A 22731-nucleotide genomic window follows, 5' to 3' on the forward strand; every position below is an offset into this window, starting at 1 on the left:
ATTGTGTATAATACTGTTTTTGTCCTCAACCTTTGTAATTCTGTAGCTTTCCTGTTGCTCTATCATCCCATCTTTGAGCTCATATTTTTCTGAGTGCATGTTCTCATTAACTTGATTCATAGCACAAAGCCCTTCTGAGGAATTCTGTTTTATGTTTTGGATCATGTTTTCTTTAAGAGCGGGGGTTTTATCATTCCTCTGCATGCCAGGTTCCTTTCTCTTAAGGGTTGATTAGTTTTGTTTGTTTTTATTTGGGAGCGTTGCCTTAGCACGTCTGGATATTTACTGCAGTTTTGTTCTCCCTATCTTGTTCTATCCAGACCTTCTCTTTGTTCTGATCTAGAGTACATGACTTCTCCTTGACTCTGTTTCCATGGACTCTGGCTCATTTCCCCACTGAGCTATGGTTTGAGAACTTGGTATTGAATACCACTCACTTTCCTGTAGACTTAAGGGAAGGGAGGCCCTGTGAAAGCCGTATGGCATCTGTGTGAATTAGAACTCCTGGATTCTCCTCTCTCCTTTGGAATTCGTTTTGAACTGTTTGAACCCCTGTCTACAATCAGGACTCATATCCACCCTGAAGGGGAACACTGGGATTTTTTTTTTTCCACAATCATTTGACACATTTTGATTATGTCTTCTCTGCCAGGCATTATTCTAATCCAGGCACTGGGAACAAGTGAGAGAGAAATTCCCTTTCTCTTGAGTTTCTATTCATTGTGGTATCTTGACTGATACAATGTGCTATCCAAAAGAAATTGCCCACTTCTGCCTAATAGCCATTCCCCTACCCGTCAGTCAAAAGGGGAGAAAAAATAAGAATAGTAATTCAGCTCGACTTTCTCTAGATTTGAGGGCAATAATGAAGGCTTACGACTCAGCGAATTTGCCAATGAAGCTTCAGAGCAGCAGGGAGGTAGGTCAGGGTTAGGAGCTACACTGTGTTGCTCCGGAATCTTTCTTTTCTTGGCTTGCATTTTGCATGTGTGTGTACAGGCACGTGTTTTGTTTGGTTTTCCATGTCCATATGATTAGGTGGCACTCCTCTCCCTAATTTGGTAGCTGGTTTATTTTGGGGAGGATGAAACTAGTGTTTCTTAGAGTTGGCACTCACTTTTTGAAAACTGTTTATTTTTGGCTGTGTTGGGTCTTAGTTGTGGCTCATGGGCCCAGCCACTCTGCAGCATGTGGGATATTAGTTCCCCCAGCCAGGGATTGAACCTGCATTCCCTGCACCACAAGGCAGATTCCTAACCACTGAACCACCAGAGAAATCCATCCAGCATTCACTTTTTTAGTTGTGAGAGGAAGAAGGGATGATTGTATGCTCTGTTTTCACTCTATTGCATTCAGCTGGAGACCTCAACTTTTTCTTTTTTTTTTATTTTTAACTTTTTCTTTCTTACTCTAATTTAATACTCTACCTGTGATCTGCAAATATAAGATTGCCATGAATAGCTCCTTCCTCATAATTATTCAAGTATTTTAAGGCTCAGATAAAAACAACATCAAGCTGAAGTGGTTTGGTTGGGTGGTGCGCCAGCTCCTCTTCGCTAAAAAACATTCAAGGACTTGAACTTGAGTACATTTCTAAGAAGATGGTTAGTCTTACTCCTGGACACTAAAAGATGGATTCCTTCATATCTAGGAAACACATTTGTCAGAAGAGTTCAATTTCATGATACCTTATGCTCAAGATTTTTCTTGCACAATGCCATAAGAATCCAGTCTCTCCTCTTAGTATATCAAACACCTACACAAATAGCAGCAGACAGAGACAGGAAGTGAGAATAAACCTATCTCTAGACTTCTGCTAAGATATGGGCTCTGGATCCGCATGAGAAAACCCAAGTGTCTAAAGCTATCTCTTTGCCAAACCTAAATGAAGAAATAACCAAACACTTATGCCTTTTATTGTATACAGTAAGAGGTTGTGCATTACCTACAAACGTCTCCCAAATAAAACACTTGAGTCAGACCAGGAAGAAATATTTGGTAAATGCTGTACTTATAATGGAATTTGAAAGGCACTAGACTGCATCTTCTTGCGTCACTACCATGCCTCTGATGTAATTTCCCCCAACCAGAAACGTAATTCTCAGCCAGTTGCCTTGAGAGCTGGTTACCTTGGAGATGATTATCAGTACTATGATGACCTATTTAGGGGAATTTCTGCATTGCCAGAAAACAAATAACCATAGAGAGAGCATTACAAAGGAATGATGCTCTTTTCCTGAAAGTGCTTTCACAAACAAATGTTGTAGATGTGATATAATGTGGGTGGGTGGGTGTGTGTGTGTGTAGGGGTGTGTGTGGGGGGTGTGAGTGTGTGGGGGTGGGGGTGGGGGGGTGTGGGGGTGTATGTGGGGGGTGTGAGTGTGTGGGTGTGTGGGTGGGTGTGTAGGGGGTGTATGTGGGGGGTGTGGGTGCGTGTGGCGGTGTGGGGGGGTGTGTGTGGTGTAGATTTATCTGTAATAAGGATTTGTGAAGGTGTATGTGGAATGACACTTGTCCTTAAGCACTTTAAGAGCAAAGAAGGAAGTAAAGCCAGCAGCAGGAATAAGCATATAGACATCTCCCCTCTTGCTACAATCTGAAATGCGTGGACATGCGTGTATTGATTTCTCTGCAGTGTTGACATAGCTTCCATTTGCCCGGTTTCTTTTTCTTGCCTGGGCTCTGATTTTTGAGGATTTTCTAAGGGTGCTAGACTGTGGCTGACAGCTGGTTGGTAAGGATCGATTTTTACAAGCCAGTTGATTGACCACTAATACTTCCTGAATAAACTTGGCAGCTGTTGTTTTGATTTGCTCAGAAATATGCCACAAAGTCCTCTCTCTAAACTCTAAATTGGTTTCCCATTTTTCCATGAAACTAATGTTTGTGTATAGACTTTTTAAGTTTAAATGTTTTTCATTAATCATTGCACTGTCCATTAATGCTTCACTTGTCCATTAATGCCTTTTTTTGAGAAATTTTTCATACTGCTTTAATATGGACCTTAAAAATTCCAGTGATAAATATTTAACCTTTATTATGATCAAAGATGCAGGGAAAAAAACAACATAACATAAACTAAGCATTATCCAAGATAGGACTGGTAGACCTAAATTTCCAAATTTAATATTTGTTCTTATGTTTTCAAGTGAAAACTCTCATTCATTGTTAACTTCCTCCAAGGTGATAGCAATGTGTCTATATTTCTCACCATCTTTTCAGATCATCTTGCAAAGCACTGGACACATAACAAATGTTCAATAAGCCTCACTCATTCTATAATTTGCCCTCTGAGAATGTCCAAAACCTTTTTACATTCCAACTCAGTTTTCATCTGTTCATGTTCCCGATGGCCTTCAGCAAGATTACATAGGAATCTCGCTTTTTTAAAGCAATATGCAGTGAGTCTGTTTTCAGAAAGGATCTTGAGTCAAGGTCAGTTGACGCATTCAAGCCTTATTTTCAATTTCGGTACATAGACTCGTCCTTAGCCTGAAGTCACATCACTCTGAATGGAGGGCAAATATTAAATTCATATAAGTTACCTAACTAAATTCTTTGGACTGTTCTGACTGCCCTGTTGAAAATACCAACGTGGCAACATTTTCTTTCATTTGACTAAATCTAATTCTCTTTCAATATTTTTAAGAGATAAATACACCGATATTTTAATGAATAATTCCTTAGCTAAATTTTAACTCCTAAAGCCTAGCATTATATATTCTAGTTGATCTTGTAAGATGCTGACCTCTCTCCATCTAACAGTTGTTAGGAATGGTTTTACCTAAAAAGCACTAATGTTACTCATTGCCAGATGGCCTTTGACTCATTTATGCCATGTCCTAAAAGAGGTATCAAAAACAGAGATTTTCCATTTAAATCAGAGCCCATGAATGATCTTAGAACATGACGTCTGCCCTCTTATTCATGTATTCAATAAAGATACTTAACTGTCCCTTTAAAATGGTCTTCAGATGAAGTAACAAGTTGGGAATTGTTGGATGTATCTGCACACCCGGCGCTGGTGGGTAAGGATTAACCCTTTTGAAACCAGGCTTGTATCCAAATCATCCAAATATTTTCAAGATTCAAGAGCAGACCTCTCACTCTGCCCAACAATTCCACTAAATTAATTCACTCTGCATTCCCTTGCATGCACTTTCAAGGCAAATCACAAACTTGCTTTAGAATATTTGCTCTCTAATCTTCACTCCTAGAGATGACAGTTCTTAGCATTTAACCCTCACCATCCTTCCCACCCTGACACCAAACTGGGAGGCATGAGAACCGCATGTTCTAACCTCATCCGTACCACAGGCGGTTATCCAAAGGACAAACCATATTTCACCGCCTTTTGCTAGATAAATTTGCTTTACAAACAGGGCATAACCTTCTGAAGAATGATATGGGATAGCTTTCTCCAAAAAGAGTTCATGATTTCATTCCCTCTGCTCTAAGAAAGCTCATGCTGGTGTTCCAAGGCAAACTGTGAGATTAACTCACTACGGTTATTTCAGCTGGTAAATTGTGAGATTAGCTCACTTCAGTTATTTCAGCTGTAATTTCTGTCAAATTCTATCCAGTCTGGAGCAGCACCTGCAGGGGTATTTCTGATAAGAAACTCAGGGGAAAGGCTGTGGGATAAATCGACTGTTTTCACCGAGTCTCATTTGCCATCCTTTTCATGGATGATAGTCATCCTTGATGAAGATTATAAAAGGGGAATGCTTTGAATGCTTTAAAATGGAGAGTCAAAGAGTTTCCATGAAGAAATGACACAGAGCTGAACTTAAAGAGATATAGGCTCCAACTAATAAAAATAAATGGGAAAAAAAAAAAGAGATATAGGGTAGGGGCATGAAGAGGAGGCATTGCAGGCATGCGGTCCCAAAAGTGCATGAAACACAGTGTATTCAAGACGCTGAAAGGGCCATGTGGCTGGAACAGCAGGTGTGGGGGGTGGTATCCTGGGAGAAGAAAATGGAGAGGTGGAGATTGGCCATATCATTCAGGGCCTTTTAGTCTAGTTAAGAAATGTGAACATGTAAGTTACACTATAATTACTGGATTGAAAAGCATATAAGGAGTTATGTCGTGTTTTAATCGTCCTCCCTTATACAATGTATAGAGTCTAAAATTGATCGAGTTTATGAATGCTAGATTGGGATGAACATTTAAAGTCACGGGGTTTCTATGATCACTAATATGAACTGTCTGACCATGGTCCCATCACTTAGTTTCAGGTTCCTCAGCTGTAAAACGGAGGCGATGAGACATCTCTCGGGATGGTCACAGAGAATAAATGAGCATTTTTATATACAATAAAAAGAGTAAATAGTGTAGTGCCTAAGAGCTTTTTAAGAATTGGAAAGAATGTGCAACACAGACCTTAGATGTGGGCGAGAAGGAACCTTACCCTGGAACCCAGAGTTCAGAGGACCCCCTCTGGTCCTCCTCTCCCTACACGTCCAGGGAATGAGGAGTCCCTAACGGCTTCCCTGGTGGGCCACCTGCCAATGCAGGGGACACGGGTTCAATCCCCGGTCTGGGAAGATCCCGCAAACCATGGGGCAGCTAAGCCCACGAGCCACAACTCCTGAGCCCTGCTCCTAGAGCCTGTGGGGCGCAGCGGAAGAGGCCACGAACCGCCTCTGAGAGGAGCCCCGCCCGCAGACAGTGAGAAAGCACGCACGGCCTCGGACACCCAGCACAGCCCCCAGAAAAGTCCTTGCGACCACAGCGCAGACTCTGCTTGGGGCCGCACCCAGCGCTCCAGTCTGGGCCAGGCTCTGGGTACCCGGCGTCCAGTGTTCCCTGACAAAATATCCCAAGTTTATTCACAAAGCCTCTGAAGAGTTTTCCCCCCAAATACGACCACCTGAAGGCAGGTACACACCCCTGGGCTGCGGAGCCGCCTCAGGGGGCTGGCGAATGACACTGGGACGTGCAGGCTGGGGTGTCCTCTAAGTATTCACGAAACTTCTCAGGGTGCCCCTGGGAGTTTAGTGAGGGGAAGAGGGCTGTTCCCACTGCTGAACCCCAGGGTTCAGAATTCTTGATTTAAAGCTGGATTTCCTGGTTATTATGAATGTTTATTTGTCAAGATATGAGAATAGAAACTACATATTTGAACGGTTTGCGACTTAGTTGACAACATCTGGGCTTCCCTGATGACTCAGATGGTAAGGAATCCACCTGCAAAGCAGGAGACCCAGGTTCAATCCCTGAGTCGGGAAGATCCCCTCGAGAAGGGAATGGCAACCCACTCCAGTATTCTTGCCTGGAGAATCCCATGGACAGAGGAGCCTGGTGGGCTACAATCTATGGCATCACAAAGAATCAGACATGACTAAGCGACAAACACTTTCACTTTCACTTCACTTTACAACATTTAACAATTTAGACATGTGGTACCTGCATTTGTAGTTTTAACCTCAACCCCGCAAATGTTACAAGCATGTATATATGTGTGCTGTTATTTGTAGAATTCTGCATATCATACAAAATTCCATTTCATTTAAACCATCTTAAGATGTACGGATTGCCTGTTTATGAAAATCACAGTAGGGTAACCACGAAATTCCATTATGCTCAGAAAGACTAGAAAAGGCCAAGGAAAAAAATAAGTTCAAAGAAAGACAATCCACCTAGTGACCTTTTTTTATCCTTCTCTACACAAGCATAAACGCCATCCAAATATCACTGTATTGGCGTTTTGTGAAATTGTACATCTATATGTGGAGGTGGAAGGAAAAGAGGACATAAGAGCTGGTGATTTTTAGGACTAAAGGTGGCTTCTCTCTTTATGACACTTGTTTGGATGCCCTGAGTGTAGAGCTTTGAATTCAAACCAAGCGTTTTCAACCAAGTGAAGGCTGTCCGACTGCCCTGAACTCCTCTCACGGCCATCACCATACGAGTCATTTAGCAGAAAAATGTATACTGTCTTACGCTCTCTCTCCTACTGCAGAAGACGTGAGCTGATTTAAACTCTTCAGGAATTTCTGCCTTGTCTTTCTGACTAACTGTGAGCTCTCTGAAGGACTAACTGGGTTCACTAGTTTTCTATATGCCCTCACAAGAGAGTGAGAAGAGACCCCAAGAGTTGCCCAGCAGACATTTATACCTCACTGACTGATGCCATCATTTAGCAAATGTTTACTGGATTCTTACCATGTACCACCAGGCATGAGAACACAGGATTGAACAGGACATTGGCTAAAAGATGAGTGCCTGGTACTCTAGTGGAGCTCAGTGAATGAGAACCTGTGCGGGTGAGTGAATAAATGAACAGATAAATGAATAAGTGACTGAATTCTATGCCACAAAGCTAAGGAATAATGTCAAGAAAAAGCAAAATAACCACTTGAGTTACATTAAACCAAAAGTCATCAAAGTGAAAGATGTCAGCCTGCAGAGTATGTGTGATTCAAGAAAATGGGAAATGTGGGGAAAACAGGAGTCACCCTGACATTTACACCTCTGGGCCATCTCTGTGGCCATTTAGTGTGTGGCTCTGGAATCTTGAAAAGAATTAAACCAACCCACAGAAACCAAATTTTCTGTATAAAGAATCTGACTAACTCAAATGCCCCAACTCTAATTTCTCCAAGATTAGGGATGAAGTATCCTAGATGATGTCAATTCCAAAGAACTCAGTATGTACAATAACATTGTAATGAGTTTTTACTGAGATCTGAAATACTGAGATGCCGTGATTGACTTTAATCACAAATTTGCTTCATAAAAAGCAGTAAAAATCACCACAGAATTATATTACTTCATGTCATTTTCTTATATGCAATATAATATTGAAGTCATGGTTTATTTTTATTTTCTTCCTACAATATTGTAAGAAAACCATATTACCAACATAGAAGTTGATCTCTCTTGCAAAGCTACTTATCTTCTTGATGTGCAAAGCACCCGCTTATTTCAAACAGTGTCACAGCTTTAGAAAATAGAACCATATTTGGCCATCAATGAACCAAAATGAAATCTCTCTCTGGAAAGATAAAGGAAATCAACATTCATATACAGAAACTTAATAACAAGCCAAACAGGATGCTCAAAGTTTTGTGTCTTTGAAAAATAGGGCATGCACTATTCATACAGTAAAATCTCAAAACAGAGGTGCAAAGTATGAGTTATGAACAATATTATGAGTCTTTAAAAACAGTATCTCTTTCTCTAGAAGAGACGAAAAAAAGCCACCCTGTTCATCCAGGCCCATGGGCTTAACAATGTCACTTAAAAGCAGGAGGGAGCAGGAAAAAGAAAGAAACCTTGTCGAGATCATGAATGCACTTCCTTTTTCAAGCAGAGAAAGAAGCGGTGAGGCAGCTTCCAGTGAAGAAAACACAGGGACCATGACCATGGCTCCACTCCCTCGGAGATAGACCCAGGCCCTTGACAGGTTCTGGAAGTGGTTCAAAGTGAGGCAGGCCATGGAGAGAAATTCCTCCACTCTCCTTGGGAACATTTCCAAGTCTCTCCCTCCATTATCCCAAGACAGTCTCAACCCATAAACTTTCTAATGTTTGGACAACAGAATGTCTGGAAGACACATAGATATTTTAAGGCAAGTGCATGCAAGGAACGGGGAGTTAATGAGGGTGAAATTCATTCCAACTGAACCATCTGAGAACTGGGTGAGCCTCAAGTGACCCCACCACAGAGCACTAACCCTGCAGTCCTGTTGTGTGTAAGAGCACCTCTGTCCTCATATTGTTTTTATTTTGAACTCAGGCTGAACTGCCTGGAAACCTTCTCTATGTGAATAAGGAGTAGCACCCATTTATTGTCATATCATAATATATGTGCTTAAAAATCTTAGCAATGTTATCCAGTAACAGTGTTACCAATGTTATTTCATCCAGTAGAAATGTCTAATAATTGTAAAAAGAAAGGAAGGAAGGAAAAAAAAAAGAAGTATCTCACTAGTGATCTTTCATCTGGCATAAATAAAAGGCTAAGCCCAAATGTCAAAAAAAAAGGCAAGTCAAATTTGCTGTTTGCAATTTTGTTTGCTTTGCTGAATCCTTTGACTGTTTTTGTTTTTCAAATCATCTCATAAAGTTTATACTCGGTCATTCCATGAAACTCTGTAGTCATCCAGAAAGAACCAAACATAATTACTACTGTTCCTATTCTCATGTGTTTGCCCTTCCCGAAAGATTTTCCAAAGCTCAGGAAGAAGAGGGTTGAATTATAGATGAAGAATTTTACCTTCAGTACCGAACAGGAAAGATTTGAGTTTTGCAAACACAGTGAACTCCTTGCTCTACCAAGGGTGGACCTCAAACCCTCATACTGTTCTTTTATGCCCGTAAACATGCCATGTCTGGGAAATCTTTCTTTCCTATAGTCCTGTTCCATAGTTTTCGTACATGCATTCCTACACCTTTAGTCAAGAAGCTGGCAGTCACGCACAGTCCATTTTGGCAATGACAGAAATGATTGTTGGAATTCAGTGGCTTCCTCTTTCACAACCAGAAATGCTTTCCATTTAATTCACAACAATAGCATTTTGCACTTATGTTTTTGTCTCCTCGGAGCACTCTGCCACCGTTAATGAGCTAAATCAGCCTTTGCTATTTTATGATGTCTCACTAAAATGAGGTTGCCTTCCTTTGTGGCACTCACTTACGTAACGCTGTTTTCTTCTAGCAAACACGGCTCTTAACTAATGTAAATTCATTGTTAAATTGTGGGTTCACAAGGAGAATTTTCCCAGAATATATTTTTAGTGCTGCATCCTTACTATACCATTACAGGGGGCATTTTAAACGATAAAGGCATCTAAATTCTTCAGCGTAGTCCTCTCTAAGTACTTGTAAATTATTTATAAAGACCTCCCTCAAGTAAATGTGTTGTAACTGCCAGTGATGGAAATGGAAATTGTCTGTTCTGTGAACCCTATTACTATTTAATTATTTGTATACTGCTTAACGATTGGCTTACTGATAAAAATACTCTATCCGTGTACAAGAAAAAGCTGCAGTTGGCAGGGAAACTCTAAATCCTAAATCTGCCATGTCTTAACTCTGCTGTCTCTGATACTGCTGGACTACTTTATTTATTTTTTTTTAATCTTTTTTTTTTACTTTATTTTTTTAATACAATGATAATTAGATTTATCTGTCTATTGTAAGACACACAAACATATACTTTTCTGCCTTCCTCTAGGGGAAAAAAATAAGCTTCATGTCATGGACCACTTTATACAAGTGCTTAAGGGCTCATTCCTAGGAATTTGATCTCAAGTGGGAAGGGGTATCTCTCTGAAAATAAGCATATGCACACTTTCAAGTTTAGACACAGATAGAATCCTCAAGACCTCAAGAAAAACTAAATAAACATTGGTTGGTTGCCTCCAATTTCTATTCTCGTCATTCTTGGTAAGAGCCTTCTAATTCCTGTTTGAGGAACCATCATATTCCTCTATACTTAACGCTGGGCTTAGACTAGAGTTGCACCTATCCCCAACACCGAAGGTAGGATACCTGGACCTCTTGATTGGTTTGGGGATGGACAGATGACTCAGGGCCAAGCTAGCCTAGCTCATCACACTGTGATATGTTCACCACAGGGGTTAATAGAGGGTCATCTATATCTGTCCAATCAGACTAAACTAGGGAATCTTCCTGGAAACTCTGAGGTAGACCCTCTTCCCCTTGGATGGTACAGTATGGTGATATGAGACTTGAAGCTGGTACAGTCATTTATACTCTTAAGAGAAGAGCCTAGGGTATCTCGAGGAGGCCACCATGTGGAATTTTCAGAGGAGTCTGTAGAAAACAGTAGAGACACAAGCAAACCTGGGACCCTGACACTGCTGGATGTCAGGAGCATCAAGTAGGGAGCAGACTGAACTGCTCTAACAAAGAGATTCCGCAACACAGTGGCTCCAAAAGCTGGAACTGCTCTTTGAAATTCCTCATCACCCTCACGTCCACAGTTGGGTGGGCGAGATCAGTGGGCAGTTTGGGACTTGAGACACTTAGGGACCCAGACCTTCCTATCTTGTCCTGTCTTTACACTGGGAGGCAAAAGCTGGTTCACTGCCCTCCTATCACACCCATGTTTCAGGTGCAAAATAAAAAGAAAAGTGGATGGCATGAAGCTTATTTCAAGGCCTGCCAGGCTCCTCTGTCCATGGAATTCTCCAGGCAAGAATACTGGAGTGGGTTGCCTATTCCTTCTCCAGGGGATCTTCCCTCCCACATTGCAGGCAGATTCTTTACCATCTGAGCCGCCAGGGAAAGCCTGCTTTAAGGCAGGGTTTATCAGTGTTAGCCCTAATGATATTTAGGAGGCTATGATTCGTTACTGTTAAGAGCTGTTCTGTACACTGTAGGATGGTTAGCAGAATCCCTGGCCTTGAGCCACCCACTTGGGGGATGCCCGTATCATCCCCCAAGTTAGAGTCTAAAGTGTCTCCATTTTTGCAAAATTTCGTAAATTCATCCTCCAGACATTTTGTAAAGTTTTGTAAAATGTCTGGAGGATGAAATAGCTCCCCACTAAGAGCCACTGTTTCAAAGATATGCTATGGAGTTGAGATATATCACTTCCACTCGCTTCCAATAGCCAAAAGTTAGTTAGGTGGACCATACTGTGTTGTAAGAGAGTCTGGGAGAAATATTTCTAGCTGGGTGAAATGGTGCCTCAGTAAAATTGAGAGTTTTATTGATGCAAAAGGAGGGGGAGGGAATTCCCTTGAAGTCCAGTGGTTCGGACCACGCTTTCACTGCTATGGGCATGGGTTCAATCCCTGGTTGGGGAACTAACATCCCACAAGCCACACTGCATAACCAAAAATAAATAAATAAACTTCATTCATCATTTTTTAAAAATGCAAAGTAAAAAAAAAATTAGATGGTGGGACAATGGAGAGAGTAATATGGAGAGAGAGCAAACACATACACCAGCATATGTGAAATAGATTGCCAATGGGAACTCTCTGTATGATCAGGGAACTCAAACCGGGGCTCCGGGACCACCTAGAGGATGGGGTGGGAGGTGCGAGCGACGTTCTAGAGGGAGGGGACATGCAGGTACCTATGGCTAATTCCTGCTGCTCTACGGCAGAAACAAACACAGTATTGTAAAGCAACTGTCCTTCAATTAAAAATAACTTTTTTAATTTAAAAAGTTAAAAGAAGGGGGGAAAGGATTTAGAGAACAATTAATCTTTGCCACACAGCCCTACTTTTGGACTTTTCCATCATATAAGTCAATAAGCTACCTTTACAACTTACACCATTTTGAAATGAGTTTTCAGTCACTTGAAATCTGAGACCTTACTTGATAAATGTGCTACTTTCCTCTTCCAACATTGTGCGTTGAAATTTACTGAGCATTATCCACAGCGGAGGAAAAAGATAAAAGGAATGATACCTAAAGTTACTGAGAAGCTGGGTACCGGCTCTGAAGGGAATGAACAAAACAGCTGAAATGAGGCTATTTCTTATCAAGTCTTTGGTTGAAATGGAAAGGCCATGGTTTACAAGGGCCCACAGTTACTGAAATAGTTAAGAAAGAAGACAGTATAATTATGCAAAATTGTCAAGATGAAAACTGCAGGCATCTTGCATTATTCCACTTTGAACTGCTGCTTTCTAGTCCTCATTGTAAATGCAAAAAGCTTTTAGTGGCTCCTTTATATCTCACACAAAAGGATCATTGCTTACAGCCAGCTGTTTTACAATTGTATTTCTATGAAGTTAGCATAATTTGACATTAGAACGGCCTGAGGGAAGAAGGGGGTGACCATATTCAGGGGCATTAGAGTATGGAATAGGAATGGAAGGAGCCCCCTTGTTACAAGGAGACAGTCTCCTCAAACTTCATCCTGAAGCCAGTAGTTCTGAATTCAAAACACATTTTCCCACAAGAACATTGTTTTTGTGTTACTGGATTACCACAGAAGTCCTCCAATACCAAAAAGAAAGAGATGCATGCTTTGCAATAGTACAAAAGAAAATGCTGCCAGGCAAAAAAAGAAAAAAAAAAAAAAGAAAAGGTTCGTCTGAAGGTTCTGACTGAGAAAATCATCAATAAAATCTTCAGGGAAGAGGTGACTTTTAAGTCACATTTACAATGGGAAAAGAAAGAAAGGGCATTCCAGGTTGAAGGACTGGTAGTTCAAAGACAGGGCATTTTCAATTCTCTGTGACAAAGAGTGAGTGTGGACCAGGAGAGCAGCGCAGGGCTTTGGAAGTCAGGGTGGGGCTGTGAGTGCCTTGTGAGAGTTTGGAATTCTTTTTACATTGTCGCTGTTGTTCAGTTGCTCACTGGGGTCTGAGTCTTTGTGACCCCATGGACTGCAGTACACCAGGCTTCCCTGTCCTTCACCATCTCCTGGAGCCTGCTCAAACTCATGTCCACTGAGTCGGTGATGCCATCCAGCCATCTCATCCTCTGTTGTCCCCTTCTCCTCCTGCCTTCTATCTTTCACATGGAAAGCTTTTCTGTCTTTAATTAATTTTTTTACATTGGCAGGTCATTAAAGGCTTTTAATGAGAAAGCCAGTGGGATCAAATGCTGTTTTAACAGTTATAGGAAGACTGGTTTGACGTTGAAGGTACAGTAGCAACAGAGATTAGATTTCTGACCTTTAGAGCATGGCAACAAGTCAGAGAGAACCAACAAGAGTGACCAGCGAAGGCCGACTGGCAGGACACGGTGGCCCAGTGTTCATGGAGGTGGAAAAGAAGGATCAAAGATGGCTCCAAATCAGGCTGGACTCCTGACGAAAGAACAGGCCTACAGGGAGGTGATGAGATAAGCAGGTGTCTGGCCCAAGGCTCACAGAGCCGAGGTAGTTATAGTTATGACCTTAGGGTACAGTGTGTGGGCTGTCCTCATGTTTTGCAAAGTTCACCCAACTTTGTGTCCCTGTAATTGAAGGAAAACAATTTACTGAATTTTATACTTAGTTTCAAAGTCTTCCTCCAAGGTTACTCTCTATCCTTTTTTGGGAATGTATCTCCACATGTTGAAACTGTGCCAGGGACACCAGTGTTGGTGAAAACATTGCATTCCAGTGCCAGACTCTGTGGCCAGAAGCTCTGTTTTACTGAGGTAGCAGTAATATTGAAAGCATAAGGTTGGACTGCAGGGTGTCTGAGCAAAGGAGTACAGAGAAAAAGCCTATGAAATGTGTGCTAAAATAATATCAAATGTGATTGAACTGAAAAAATTTGTCCTTGAGAATCTTGGGGCAGATGAAGGGAGAGGAGAAAACAAAGAAGGATCAGTAATGCTGCAGAAAAAGAAGAGGAAACCCAGGGAGAGTTTGGTGGGAAGAAGCATTTATGTTTGGAGAGAGAGAGATGATGGATGGATGGATGGATGGATGGATGGATGGATGGATCGATCGATCGATCGATATAAGTAGGTAGGTAGATAGGTAGGTAGGGCTGCTGTGACCGAATACTACAGACTGGGTGGCTTAAACCACAGACATTCATTTCCCACAGTCCTAGAGACTGAAAGTCAGAGATCAGAGTGGTCAGGGTCTTAGAAAAGGCTCTCTTCCTGGTTAACAGCTGTCTCTTTGCTGTATCTTCATGTGGCACAGAGAAAGATCATGACTCTTCTTATAAGGCTCCACCCTCAAGACCTACCTACTTTCCAAAGACCCCACCTCTTAATACCATCACACTTAGGGATTAGGATTTTAACATATAAATTTGGGGAGCACACACATTTAGTCCACAACAATGCCAGCTAAGGTGGTATCAAGAATTACCTGGAAGAGTGAGGACTTCTAGAGTTTCTTTTGATTGCCACACCCAACCTCCCTATTTCCATCCCTTCCATAGACAAAGCCACCAAGTCAGCCAAGCCTTTGTAAAGCAAGGTGGGTGGTAGGGAAATCTGGAACAGCAAGGAAACAGGGGCACAGATGTGGCATCACTCTTCTTACTCCCTGAGCGGAAGAGGATGGCAGATTCAGTGTATCCAGGGTGGGTCAGATGGAGATGAGTGGGATGGGAGGCAGAGTCTGAAGGACTATGTGAGGTGATAGCTCACTTCACCTAGAGCTAAATATTGGAGGATCAGGGCCAGATCAGACTACTAGGAATTTGTTGTTGGAATAGACCCTTCAGAAAAGAGACTCCTACCATTTAATGTGAAAAATACATGTGAGAAGTCTTCCACTCAAAATTCACACCTGAATAGGAACCATGAAAGAAAAAGATTGGCACCAGACCATAGGCTGTCTGCCCCACAAATCATGAGAAGAGGCTTCCCAACTGGCAGAGAATGACCCTTCCACCTTCGGAGTTGCTCATAAGCTGAAGCTGACCAAGTAATCACCTAACCAATCAAAGGAGGTCTTCATCCTCATCCCTGAAAATAGAAATGAGACAAAAGCATTCATCTGGTCACCGTCCTGGGATCCTCTACACTCCTTTCACCTGGCAAAGTCAGTACTGGCAAGCCTCCACTGTCTACAAGGTGTGAGATACAATAAGTATCTTAGCAAATCATCTCACTGTAGCTTTAACATGATTTCCTATCCTTTGCTCTAGACTGGAAAGAGTGGAAAAAAGAAAGGAGGAGTTTGGAAGCTAGGTGGAAGCAGAAGAAAGAAATCAGACTATATTTTTTTCTCATGATGAAAAGGAATTCACAGAAAAATTATGAGTAGAGGTATAGATACTACCTCTCTGCAACAACCAACGGGTATTACCATATTTCCAACAACAAATCTCAAAGCTGAGGGCCTCCCATTCTCTGTTTCCTCATTTTGAGCAGCATCAGGAAAGTAGATTCTCCATACATAATATGTCCAAGTATACCCACTTTAGCTGGCCTCAATATCTGGAAAGAAAGGTCCATAAATCATAGTTTTGGCTCACACTATGCTAGAACATCAGTAATAAGACTGCAGGTAGAACTCTCCAGATTAAGTTCTCAGCTCTGAGTAATTTGATGTCTTGACTTCAGGAACAGGAGGATGTGGAGTACTGGATGTTGAGTTAGTTTCCCATCACACATTTCAAGACCATCTCTGCAGGTAGAAACAAAAGAAACTCTTTCTCTTTCATCTCATACAGGAGTAAATTCTTCAGTAATGAACCAGTTGCTCAGTGTGGGTATTCTTTCCAGAAATAAATCTGGCACTTGAGGTAGCTTGGAATGACTTTTCCCCATTTGCTAATGGTGGGCACCAGTTCTACAAAGTGATTTGGAGGAGGGTCTGACACACAGATGCTGACTTAGATGTCAGTCCTTTCATAATGCTATAATAAATAGGAATAATTAATATGTGCCAAGCACATTCTGAAGCACTTTCAAAAGAGAAACTCAGTTTAATCTTCACAATTCTCTGAGCGAGGTATGACCAGTCTCATCACTTTAAGGTGAAGGAACTATGGAATAAAGAGCTTAAATAACTTGCCCAAACTAGACAGCTAGTAGCACAGCCAAGATTCAAGTTAGTCTAGCTCCAGAGTCTGTACTTATAAACAGTATGCTAACTTACTTCTCCAACATATCACACAGAGCAGCCGGTTCAGTGTCTGAAGACTGTGGTATACATTCTTGGGGGAAAAAAATCAGCCTTTCCAAGCCTCAGTTTTTTCACTGGGATTGTTTTAAGGATTAAAGGAGATTATATGATTTATAATATATATGTAATATGTATATATATATATATATATATGTTATATATGTGTGTTACATGTATGTTATGTATATTGTATGTTTTATATGAAAGTGTTAGTCACTCAGTCGTGTCTAACTCTTTGCAACCCCATGGACTGTAGTCTCCCAGGGTCTTCTGTCCATGGAATTCTCTAGGCAAGAATACTGGGTTGAGTAGCCATTCCCTTTTGCAAAAGAACTTCCCAACTCAGGGATCAAACCTGGGTCTCCTGCACCACAGGCAGATTCTTCACTGTCTGAACCACCGGGGAAGACCGTACATATATTGCCTTCAAGTACTCTACAAACACAAAGGAACATTATTATATTAGACCTTGCAATGGGTCTTCTTTAAAAATTATTCTCAGCTAGCATTTCAATCATTTTCACCAATTTTACCTAAGAACCTAAAACAACTGTACATAAATATTATCTTTTGACTTCATGCTATATGTTAACATTTTAATCAAAAAAAGCAAATTTTTGAAGGATTTTGCTTTGAATAACAGTATAATAATTTTTAAGAGATTGGCAAGAATATCAATTTTTTCCAAAATATTGTCTTCTAGATCTATTTAAATTAAACTCTCATCCTCAAACCTTGCTAGATAAACAACAGAATTATCTCTTCAACTTTGGTTGCTGTATTAATTTTCTATTGCTACCATGATAAACAATCACAAAGTTAATTTTAAAAACAATACATGTTTATATAGTTCTGTAGAAGTCTGATACAGGTCTCACTTGGCTAAAATCAAGGTGTCAGCAGAATTGCACTCCTTTCAGGCAAGAATCCATTGCCTTTTCCAACGTTTATTTTTTTGGACTTTTTATTTGTATTGGGGAATGACCAGTTAACAATGCTGTGATACTGTCAGATGACGGGCGAAGGGACTCAGCCACACACAGGAGTGTGGCCCCTCTCCCCCAAACCCCTCCCATCCAGCCTGCCACATAACGATGAGCAGGGTTCCACGTGCCGTACGGTAGGTCCTTGTTGGTTATCCATTGTAAATATACCAGTGTGCACATGCCCAACTTTTAGAGCCGCCCTACATTCTGTGACTGGTGGCCCCTTTCCCCATCTCCAAAGCCAGCAGTGTAGTTTGTCTCTGCACCTGTCTTCTACCCTTACATCTCTTTCTGACCACAACCAGGAACGGTTCTCTGTTTTCTCACATAATTAGACTCATCTCAAGATCCTTAACCTTAATTACATTTGCAAAGTCTCTTTTGCTATATAAGGTGACATATTAACAAATTCCAAGGGTTAGGATGTGGATATCTTTTGAGGGAACTATCTCTCTGCCTTCTATAATTGTTTTCATTAGGAACAAAAAACCTAAATTTTATATGAAGGAGGACTGTCAACATATAAAAGTTTGAGGGTGATTTTATTACAGTGTCCTAAAATCCCCCCAGGTTACAACAGCTATTGTGACAGAAGGAGGCAGAGTTCAGTTATACTGATTTCAGACAAAAAGCGAGCCGTACAAATGGTGAGTGAAGGCGGCAGCGCCCCAGTGACAGCAAGATGACACCTGAAAACCACCCAGAATGTGGCGATGAGTCGGCAGCTTATCACTGGGAGGGAAGCGCCTTCCTTCTGATGCTAGCGCATCATTCTCTAGCACTGAAAAGTTAGAAACATATACTATTAGAGCTGGATAGATATCAGAAAAGAGCTCTTCATTTCTGCCACAGTGAGAAAAACAAAAAGATCCCACCCCCTTTTTAGGATAAATTAAACAAATAAAAACCCAACCATCCCAAGTTTTGCACCTGTTTCAATAGCAATAGGGATTATCTAAATGGTGTTGAAGGAGGGTTGTCAGTATTTAGATCATGAAGGGTTCCATGAGCACTTGTTCTGGGAACAGAAAATAAGCTGTGGAGTCATAGAGATATGGAGTTCCTGAGGACAGCAGCCCAACTTTGTAGCTTGCCTATTCCCTTGCGGTATTTACAGGTTTACAAAAACCTAATGGATATGTGGATGCCATGCATGCTGTCTAGTAGCTGTACTCAAGAGCAGTGGCAATGTTAGGGAGTCTCATTACAGCCTCTTTCATCATTTCCATAAAATTATGTCTTGTCATGCAACGACCAAGATTTCTAAGCCATTAAGAAACTAAATTGACAACCAGTACCTAAAACAGACCAAATTTAAGTATACAGAGTTCTACTTTACAGAAGAGTTAATCCTTACTGTAAAAAATGTGTGTGTCCTTAAAGCATGGTGTGTCTCATAGTTAGGTGGTTAGATTTCCATTAAGAAGTCTTAGCCATACTTAGGGAGACAGGAGCAAGGTTTAGGTTCCCAAAGAAGTTGCTAGTGAACTAATCAAGTGATTAGAGCCATCTCCAAAGGGACCAGAATTCAGGGCAAGACTTCAACCAGAGGACACTTATGAAATTAAGCCAATCAAAGAGTGGATGAAAATGGAGAAGAGTAGAAAAAATGGAGAATTAATGTAAGACTTTGGATTGGACAAAGAAGATGCTCAAAGGTGACCACCTTGGGTACATAACCTGTTGGGCTTAGACAGTCAAGATTTATCCAAGCACAAAAGTTGAAAAAGAGGACTTCTGACAACCTATGGAGTGGGATAAAATATTTGCAAACCATATGTCAGATAAAGGGGTAATATCCAAAATATATAAGAAATTCATACATCTCAATGGCAAAAAACAAAGGTAAAATTTTTAAAATCCAATTAAAAATGGGCAGAGGTTATGAATGAAATTTTTTCAGAGAAGATACACAAATTACCAACAGATCCAGGAAAAGATGCTAATCATCACTAATAATCAGGGAAATAAAAATCAAAGCCATAGTGAGGTATCTCCTCACACCTACTGGAATAGCGAGCATCAGCAAGATAAGAGAGTGCAAGCCTCGAGATGTGAAGAGAAGGGGACCCTCACGTGCTGTTGGTGGGAACACGGGTTTGTGCAGCCACTATGGAAAACAGTATGGAGTTTCCTCAAGATAAGTTAAAAACAGAGATACCAAATGATGCAGCGATTCCACTCCGGGGGTGCAACTGAAGTCAAGGAGATCATTGTCTCAAAAACATGTCTGCATTCACATGTCCGCTGCAGCGTTAGTCACAACTGTCCGACGTGGAAGCAACCTATGTGTTTGTCAACTGAGAAATGGATAATCAAAGTATGATATATGCAATAGAGTATTATTCAGCCACACACAAAAAAAGAAGACAACATGGATGAACTTCAAGGGCATTATGCTAAAAGAAGAGAAAGACAAATGCTGCATTATCTCCCTTTTTGTGCATGTGGAATCTATCTTTTGAAAAGAAAGACTCCTAGAAGCAGAAAGTAGAATAGTGATTGCTAGGGACTGAGGAGCGAGGGAAGTGAGAAGTTGTTGATCAAGAGGTACAAACTTCTAGGTAAAAGATGGGTAAGTTCTGGGAAATCTTATGGACAGCATGGTCACCATGTTGTGTTCTATACTTGAAAGTTGCTAAGATAGTAGAGCTTAAATGCTCCTACCACAAAAAAAAAAAGTTGTAATTATATGAACTGACAGTTGTGTTAACTAACCTTATTGTGGTAATCACTTCTCATATGTACATCAAGTCATCCCATTGTACACCTTAAACTTACACAGTGTTATGTGTCAACTATATCTCAATAAATCTGGGAAGAAAAAAAGAGAAAAAGACCTTTGAATTACAGCCAGTCTTGGTTATGATTAAGCTGGGAATTTTGCCTATAAAGTAAGTGGTTTTGGTGCCTGTATCAGGATGAGTCTGCAAAGGCAAAGCCTCCCGCTGCCCATTCATACAGCCCCAAACCTGCTCCTGTCCCAGCGCTCTGTAGGGGTCATCAAATTATAGAGTACTTCTGAATCGGGGTGGGAACTGGCAGATTCTGCTTTTGACAGTGTTACCTCCCTGACCTCACCACCCGCCTCTCTCCCCCTTGCCTTCGTGATTCACAAACAGGAGGAAAGACGAGCGCCTTAGGGCTCAGCACGTAAGGTTCCTTCTGGCTGGTTCACGCTGCCCCCACACCTTCCGATGACTGACTCCTTCCTGTTACTCAGCCCCCTGTTACCTGTTACAGGTAACTTCCTGTTACCTGGCCCCCTCAGTCAGTGAGAACCTAGCTAATCAGTTTTTCTGAGTCACCTTGTTCTCCTGCAGGCATTGGTCACATCAGAGATCATGTTGAAATCTGAAAGGGTCTTGGTTTTTAATTTGCTTGCTCAAATGGCAGATGCACAAGGAATTTTCTTGTCATTTACTATGTTAAGAAAATAAACATATAGTCACCATGCTTGTCTTGCAAAACCCTGTGCCTTAGGTTGATGAAGTTTCAACACGTGAACACAGGAGCCATAAACACTGATTTGGGAGTGTTTAGTACTTCGGTATTTTGTCAATGCCAAGAAGCACCTAGAGACTTGACCACCTTTATACAGTGTAAGGGACTGTGATGGAGAAGACAGGGAACCTGGTAGGCAAGGCGGGTGTCTGTACCAAAAATCAGCATTGCCTGAGAACAGCAGGCTTTTCTCATTTTCCTCTTCATTTGCAAGTATTCACAGTGTACTTTTTTAACTGACCAACTATTTAGTTGACACACTTGGTTTCTCATTTCTTGGTCTGGCTTTTAAAGATATTCTTCATTTTGATTAAAATCTTAATTGCAAGCCCCTTGACTGGATGTAACATTAAAAACAAAAAATGCAGACTATACATATACAAGTAATCTGGGCTTTGGGGCGATGGGAAGGAGACCCAGATTATTAGGCCCTACATAAATTCCACTCTTTTATTCAATAAAAAGTGAATACTTCTGGGCACTGTTTAGTAAATTCAATTAGTGAATATGGCAGACAAATTTTCTGTCCTTCAGAAGTTATGTTCTACTGGAGGATTGGAAGAGGGGGATAAAAACCACCTTCTCTGGTCTGCAGCTGTACTTTCTAAAAGTACGTGGGCATTAGACTAGATTATCTGTAACGTTTCTTACAGCTCTCCATGTTCTGAAAGAAAGGAAAGAAATTTTGGAAGGCATGGCAGGGGAGTAAAATCATGGATGATTTAAAATTTCTTCCTCTTTCTGTTTATCATTGCCCCCTGATATTTTTCTATAATGAACATGCATTACCTATCAGATGGAAAAATGTTTCAGGAAACAGTAGACTTTACTATCAAACTTGGGCATTGGTTCTTAATAACCTGTAGGGAGGTCATTCATCTGTTAGTAATGAGAACCATCTTATCCCTCCATTGTCTTACTTAGCAATGAGACTTGGGAAACTGCTAAGGGAATCTTTACCCTGCTCCTTTTCTCATTACTTTTGGGGGTGCTCCCAGCTTATTCACTTTTCCTTGAACCCGTAAAGCTCTTTTCTACTAGAGATGTTCTGACACAGATCCTGGATATCGCTCTCACACGCACACGCATACACACTCAGACACATAGCCTCTTCTCACCCTTCAGTATTCACATCTCACTTTCAATGTTCCCTCTGCAGAAAGGGATCTAACTGATCTAACCATATGATTCCACTCCTCCCTTACGCTCACACCACCCCGGGAGTCTCTATCATACATCTATCTGCCCCTTTCTTCCAGAGCACTCTTCTCAAGTTATAATTTCACATGGATTTCTAAGTTCATCGCCTATTTCTCCTACAAGGCTGAAGTTCTATCCTGAAAACAGGGATGGTCTGGTTTGTTCACAGCTATATCCCTAGGGCCTATTATTGTTTGAGCAGATGAATAAGTGAAAGAACAAAACGGCTCCTTTGTCCTCTCTGTCAAGTTTTATTCCCATGCAGTGGTATACTGCAGACAGTTTCTTGACAGCTTATGAGTTGCCAGCTTGCCAACTGCTAAATTTTCAGGAATTTACTAAGCCAGTTGTTAAACAGTTAGCTTGAAATTGGCCATGCTGAGAATATTTATACCACAGACATTAGCAAATGCTATGTCGAGACTTTTTTCCCAAAAAGGAGGTTTACCAGCACACCACTGCTCTCATCTCCTAAATCCAACTATAAACATTGAGATATCATGACCAAAATAC

The 22731-nt window shown here is 41.1% G+C and overlaps 1 protein-coding gene across 2 annotated transcripts in view; it reads left to right on the plus strand.

Annotated features, from left to right (window-relative positions):
• The window catches only part of SYT1 (synaptotagmin 1), a 582867-nt gene that overhangs the window by 550999 nt on the left and 9137 nt on the right, over window positions 1–22731 (plus strand). The window lies entirely within an intron of this gene.

Source organism: Odocoileus virginianus, chromosome 24, assembly GCF_023699985.2.
Source record: "Odocoileus virginianus isolate 20LAN1187 ecotype Illinois chromosome 24, Ovbor_1.2, whole genome shotgun sequence".
NCBI lineage: Eukaryota > Metazoa > Chordata > Mammalia > Artiodactyla > Cervidae > Odocoileus > Odocoileus virginianus.